Consider the following 7703-nt stretch of genomic DNA (forward strand, 5'->3'; position numbering starts at 1 on the left):
TACGAAATATTCTATCTCTCCACATTCTATTTAATAATATGTAAGTGTCATTATCACATTTAAAAAGATGAATAAGAAATAAAATAACTCAGAACAAGTATTCATTCAAATTAATTAAAAAATATTAAAATGCATATTATATACCTACACTCAGTGAAATCAACTCAACTCAGTGAAATCGAACATATTCATAATTCATGAGAAGAATGAGATCGGTGTTGTGCTACCAATTTGTCTATATTTAGTTTTATACTATTTCTTATTGGCTATTTACTCCTTAAGCCCCTACTATTGATGTGGCCATAGACTTCCCCAGATCCCTCCAGCACAAACTTCGAGAAACGATGACGTATTCTGTATAGTGCTCTATATAGATGGAACCTATAATATGAAAATGAAGCTGAAAATTGGTCACTGAGGCTAATGCGTAAACTAACTGCATGTATTATTTTGTATTTATTTTACATTGCATATTCAAATATAACAAACAACACAATATTCCGCATATATCAAAACCAACAGTATTTAAAAATCATGAATTATTCAATGTGCCAAATATTAATTTGTCAACGTTAACAATGATAATTGAATTTGTTATATATTATTATTACAATTATTATTTATATAGACAATCATGTAGAGGTTGTGCGAAATTCTCGACAATAATGAGTAAAGATAATTGTTGATTCTGGAGAAATAAATTTTCAGATATTGCTCGAGAAACCATCAATAAGAATCTCGCGAATTCGAAAATATGTTAGTAGGAAAAAATAACTTTATGGCTAATATAGTCATATCTTAAATTCGCCAGTAAAAGTTACATTCATTTTACAAAACAGGCGGCTATAAATAAGAGTTTCAGTGCACCGACGTACAAGGTCACTTATGAGTAGTACTGGATAAGATGATTTGTTGAAGATAGCTTTGTGGATAGTTTGTTCTCGTTTGGCGCATGCACAATGCACACTTCCATCGGCTGGCTATCTTTATCAAGACCTTCTATATACGGAAGCCAGGTCAGGCGAATAAATCCATAAGTACTTCATCGGTACATCGGACTTTCAAAATGATAAATTCTAAGCCGTGAAAATGTGTTTAATATTGTGAAATGTTATTTAGTTGTGTTAAACTATTATTTACTACATAAATGGGTTCTTCTTCCGTGTCTAGAAATTTGTACATATTCAGTTTGCCGTATCACACTTCACCGTGAAATGTTGTATCGGAAATATATTATGGTCGTATATTAAAGACCGTCCAACCTCTATGGGTCGTATAATACTGAGATAAATTCATGTCTAAATACAACACGGTACTTGTCGGCTTACAGAAAGCCAGTGGCAAACAATTATTTTGAAAATAGCCCATATACTAGATTATTATGTTAGGTTAGGTTAGATTTTAATTCTTGAATTCATGAATTTTGCCAAAATCGGCTATGAAAATTGAATTAATGTTCATATTGAATCTAATATAGTTGGAGACCGTATAGTATACGTTCATCTCTTCCTGATAGAAAGCTTACGGCGAACTGTGCTACGGTGAAATGTTTTACGTACAATTTACATGTAACCATCTACGTAAACATGATTACATTATCGTATTCGCTAGGTATATAAGTGTATTAAAATTAAATAACTTATTTTCTGTACAACGTACAAGTGCTTTCGTGCAAAGTGCAAATGTTTTCAATTCTATGTTTAGGTAGTACATCCACATAATAATAGCACATTGTATTTTTTTATAAGCTATAACAAATCCTCAGAAATATTGTTAGCACTACGAATTTCCTGCCATGGCCTGAATATAGGGAGTTTTACATCTTTATGAAAGTTTGATGCTTTCTTCACTTCCGACACGGTGACTAAATGATTGTAAAAAAGGATTAGGGTGTGCTTACTGTTCGGAACCTTGAGGTGTTCAAAAGACTGGGAATATTTACAATCTTGTTTAAAGTGACATAGGTAATCAAAACTCTTACATTAAAATTAATGTCGTTGATTTGTTGTTATGTTGGTCCCAGAAAATATACTTTTTTTGATAAAATTTCACTGATTTTACTCTAATTCCGTAATCCCAGGATTGAAAATTCTGTCCAGGATTACAATCCTTAATAATTATTATGTCCCTATCGTCATGTCTTTTCTACAACCACGTATCTCAGGCGGCTCTCGTAGTGCAGTGCGTAAGGCGCTTGTCTTCCACCAGAGAGTTCTTGGGTTCGATTCCCGGTCAGGACACACAATATTTATATGTTTTTCGCAAATCCTGGGTGTTTGTGATTGTTCAAAATTGCTAACAAAACCACCTTGTACAAAAAAGCAAGGACATGGTTATTAATAATTCTAAAAAAAAAACCACGTATCTCAAAAAACACAACTCTTCAGGAGAGGCAGAAAACAATTTTATTCTCTCAGTTTTTAATTCAGAAATAAATAAATTTTATTTCTTTAATCGCCCTACATTTTCGACCGATCAGTCAAATTGTCGAAGATACGAGAATGCGTTGCAACTTTACTACGAATCATTCCACAATATTACTACAATAAACATGTATCTTGACTTGCGAGAAAGAACTTCAGTATATTTATTGGTCAGAGTTCAGTATTCTGTGTACTTACAAACACGTATCTCAAGATATGTATGAGTTCATAATATTTATAAAAGTCTTTTATTGTGAAAGGATTTTTTGTCATTGCTTAAATCTATTATTTTAATAAGTATATTTTGAGGTACTCGATCAATGACATTAATATGGACGAATCATCTGGAAAAATAAATGACACTCACTTTATTGTCGGGTCTGCCGAATGGCATAATCTGTTCTAACGCCATTATAATAAAGGTGATATTGCTATAAATTCCTGATGCTTTTTGTTGGGTCTGCCGAATGGTTCGGTTCGAACGGGTTCTCTCAAATGAACATTGACATTAGAAACACTGCTCTAACGCTATTACAATAAAGGTCATATTGCTATAAATTTCCGATGCCTGATATAGCATAATGGAAATGCGTGACGTCTACCTGTACATGCGAATTTACTTGCTGGCTACTGTATTGAGTGGGTCGTCCATTAATAATGTCATTGCACTCGATAGTAGAATATGACGTGTGTATTCAAATTCTGAATTCATTAAATCAAAACTAACAAAAATTGAGATACGTTTTTGTAGAAAATTAACGACGCCATGTTATAATATTTTGTTATAAATCAATTCTCCTATGTCGTGTAATATGTTTTTTAGCAATTGATTTTATTGAGATACTTTTTTGATAGGTGCTTATAATATTTTTGGAGTTATGCCAAACAATATTAATAAATATCATTTTGTAGTCAGCTTAAAAAATAATAAATCTACTTTAAAAAAATTATATTGTTTATAAAACCATAGTGCTGATTGTTTTATTTTATTTTTTGATTTAACAAAATGTTTCTTATATTTCTTCATATTATTGTTAATTATCTTGGGTCATAAAATAGTCTAGAGCAGTGATGTATAATATTTTTATGAGTAGGCCCAATCTCTATATATATAAAAATCTCGTGTCACGATGTTTGTGGTCGAACTCCTCCGAAATGGCTCGACCGATTTTTATGAATTTTTTTATGTATATTTGTTAGGTATGAGAATAGGTCAACAAGTATATTTCATACCGCTAGGTGATTAGGGTATCTCTATCCAGAAAATTTTTCTTTTATTTTTTGGACAATTTTATTTTTGTTTTTCTTTTTATTATTTGGCATAAAAAATACCTATAACCCCAAATTTTAACTCTCCTACCCCCACCCTCCCATTTTTTAATCGCGATTTTATTATTTTTGTATGAACAAATTTAACCGTCGTTCGTATTTCAAATAGAACAAAATCATTTATGTTGTTGAATGACAGATGGCGCTACGTCCGAGAAGAATTCAAGAGAAGCGTCGCGTTATTTTGACATTTAATTCGGCATATCACAACGCAGTGCGTGCAAAATTTTGTACGATTTATTTTAATTTATCTATTTTTATGTGCGTGTATTACAGTGCACAATGCCAGCAAGACGCAAAGGGGGCCATTTAGGCCGTCGAACGAATAAAGCAACAAACATGCAAAATAGTAGAGCAGAAAGAATAGACGAACAAATCCAACAAGAGAACAAAAACGTGCGTATAAGCATATCGCAATTGCGTGCATCTCAATCATAAGAGGCACGAGCTGAACGAAATTAACAACGACAATTGGAACGGAGCCAAGCGCGCCGGTTCGTAGTTAACACACGCAGAGCAAATGACCGACAACGAAAACAAGTACATCGAACATTTACATCCGCTTCGTTCTTTCGTCTCGCATTCGAGTACGAGCCAGATATTGAATATTCCGCTCATCCGAAAGTGCTGATTGGTGCTATGGACAAAGAATGTCCCCATTGTCATGCGCTCAAATTCAAACATGAGTCAGCCGGGATTTGTTGCGCATCAGGAAAAGTGCAACTACCAGAAATTGAGATACCACAAAAATTCCAAAGTGACAATCACGCTTTTGTCATCAATCCTGATAAAACACCAGCTGGAGAGCACGTGCGTAGATTCAATGCACCTGTTGTTAACGACATTGCTGGAATCATGGTTGGCGACCGCACATCGACGCGAGAAATTGTGATTCAAAGAAGAAACAATAATCTGGAGTTCATCGCTGACACATACCGTTCATACGACGCTCACCAATATCCGCTAATTTTCTGGAAGGGACAAGACGGATATTGCATAAACATTAAACAACGAGATCCTGTCACAGGTAATTCATTCATTATGAACATCATTAGTCATTTTGAATTGAGAAAATGAATGGTTGATGTTTTTTTGTTTTTATTGGCGGTCATCGTCTACAGCGCTCTATTCCTCTTTCTAGCATACATTCCATCACCACACACTTACGATACATTCGTTATTTTTTATTTAACAACCAAAATATTCACTAGAAATAATTTATATGGCAGAACAACGTTTGCTGGGTCAGCTAGTTTATCTATATTTTTTATCATTCCCTGGTCGCACAGGTTGCAATTGTCGCGGTTAATAATACATTTTCTTTCGAATCTAGAAATAGTATTATTTTAAATTTTAAACGTACATAATAATATATTGTTATCGTTGTTCTGTAAGCCGAACTTAACAACAACGTCAACCCCAGTTGTAAAGATCGACAGGCCATATAAGAGATATCAGAGAGGGATTGATAAATCTGTTAGAACGAATTTATCAAGATTGACATCATAAAATCTTCTTCCAAAAAAAAAGTGAATTTGGATGATATGGGCATACACGAAAAAAAAGTGAAAAAGGCTGGATATTCTTTGAATCAACACTTTTCACGCGCCAAGCTATATATAGCTAGAGTAACATAACTCACCACTAGAGACTCCAATCCCGGGATCCCGAGCTATTTTCGATACCTATGAATCCCGGAATTGATAAACATAATCCCGGGATTTCGGAATTGATTTTTTTATAAATTTTTATGGAAAATAAAATAAAAGCGAAAATATAAAAAATACTTTTAATAAAAAATAACTACATTAGAAATAAACTGAGTTTGAATGAAGTTTGATTTATACCCATGTGTAGGTTGCCGATTCATTTTATTTTTTCACATAAATTATTAAAAATGGAAAATTGGAAAAAAACAATGCTTCGCACTTTTAATAAAGTAATACCACCATGATATCATACGTTTTACGGCAGTTTCATATTTGTCTGACTAATTACATTTATGAAGCGGAAAGGCCATATGTACGCCATGATTATTTGCTTTACTATTTTAAATCTCGCTAATCCAGTCATTAAGTCTTACTTCTCACTATCCGAAACAGCAATCTCTTATTAAATTCACATTATTATTTAAATTAAAATATTATTTACTCCGTTAAACTTGTGTATTTCTAAGATTGAACGTATACAATATTAACAATAAATGTCTTAAATAGTATAAATTATACTAGATTTATTTTTGACCGATTTTATCTATGTTATTTGTAAATATAAACATTTCATATTAACAATGGAAAAAAAATCCAATCCCGGGATTGTCAAATTGTATTCCCGAAATCCCGGGATCAGAATTTTGGCTCGGGATTGGATTCCCTACTCACCACCAATAGTTTCTGGTTGGTCCAAATATGTTCACTTTTTCCCACCTACCTCAAATCCCCAGATATTGTCGCAGGCGACCAGCCGTTGCGGATTATCAGTCAACCGTTATTAAATATCGCCAGTTACATTAAGTTATTTCAAGAAAGTGGACGCGCCTAGGCTTGTTAAAGCTAAGCCGTCATTTAATGATTAATTCAATTATATAAACTGATTCAGAAGTTATTCGTGAATCATGGCCGGTCAATTTGATATAGTGTGGCCGTCGTCCAAGTGATACTTATGAATACCCGGAAAGCCGTGATATTGGCTCTTGCCATTCATCAAAAGTGCACCGTCAAGTGCCGCGCACCGGGTAACCCAACAAACAATATCGCGCGAGTGATAGTGCAACCAGACCACGGACCCAGCCTCAATAGTAATACGGTTAGTACCTGGCATCCTAACATAACCACCTCTCCAGAATCCACATATACCATCACTCGGTCATAAAATCGAAAAGCGCAGCCAGTTTTCAACATATTATTTTGATTGGAAAAACTTTTGAAATCTCTTGTAAAATATATACAAACCAAACACAAGCATCTTATATAAATCAATATTCACATACATACATATATTGTTTTTAAATCTCCATGGAATCTACTTTAAATATTTGTGTTATTTAGATTTCTAGCTTTCTTTTCTTTTAGCACGCGTTTTCAATAAATAATGTAAACCCGTATTCAAGCACACTTATCAAAACATATTGTGTAGTATAGCAATACATCATTACTGTACTGTAATTATAATGTTAGCGTGGACATTTTAAACACTTTAACAGAAACAAAACAAATAAAGCATGTTAGGTAATGACGTCTATTTTATAGAGAAATGCTTTCCTCGTTTTTTTTTTTATTTATTCGTTATTTTCTGTCCTATATAAAGAAAATCTCTCACTTCTTCAACGATAACTAGAATTGAATATTTAACAAAACATAAACCTATGTATGCAAAAAGGAACCAACCGACAATCAAACAGAGATAAATTGACTTTTGTGAAACCCCAACATAATTAAGGCTCGGTTTCAATAATGTTTTAGCAAGCACACAGCACAGATTTGTGGATTGGTAGGATTCTGCGGATTCATTATTTATGCTGAATTAATATACAATCATCGCGATGTAACCAAAGCGGATAGAACAGTTGCTTTCTCGTTAATGTCAAATATTAAATAAGAACATTTTGCTTGGTTGAAACCTCTTTCTGTATGCGTTTATGATTAATTTGGATTGATTCTGAATTGTATTACAACGTCTAGTTATGTACATATTTTTGCACTCGAATGTCATCGATAACCAGTGTTGCCATCTTTTTCTATGCTGATTATAGTACAAAGGCGTACAAATTATAGTATTTCTGATAAATGTATAGTACAGGAACATTTTTCGTCTTATGGTAATGTACTATAATTATTATAGTACGGTTGGCATCACTGTCGATAACTATGAAAAATGATAGTGCGTTTGTCGTGTATGCATATCATCATCATCATCAGCCTGAATCTATCCACTGCTGGATGAAGGCTTTTT

Source organism: Rhyacophila brunnea, unplaced genomic scaffold (genome assembly GCF_057557595.1).
Source record: "Rhyacophila brunnea isolate RB1 unplaced genomic scaffold, BYU_Rbru_1.0 scaffold_4, whole genome shotgun sequence".
Classification (NCBI taxonomy): Eukaryota; Metazoa; Arthropoda; class Insecta; order Trichoptera; family Rhyacophilidae; genus Rhyacophila; species Rhyacophila brunnea.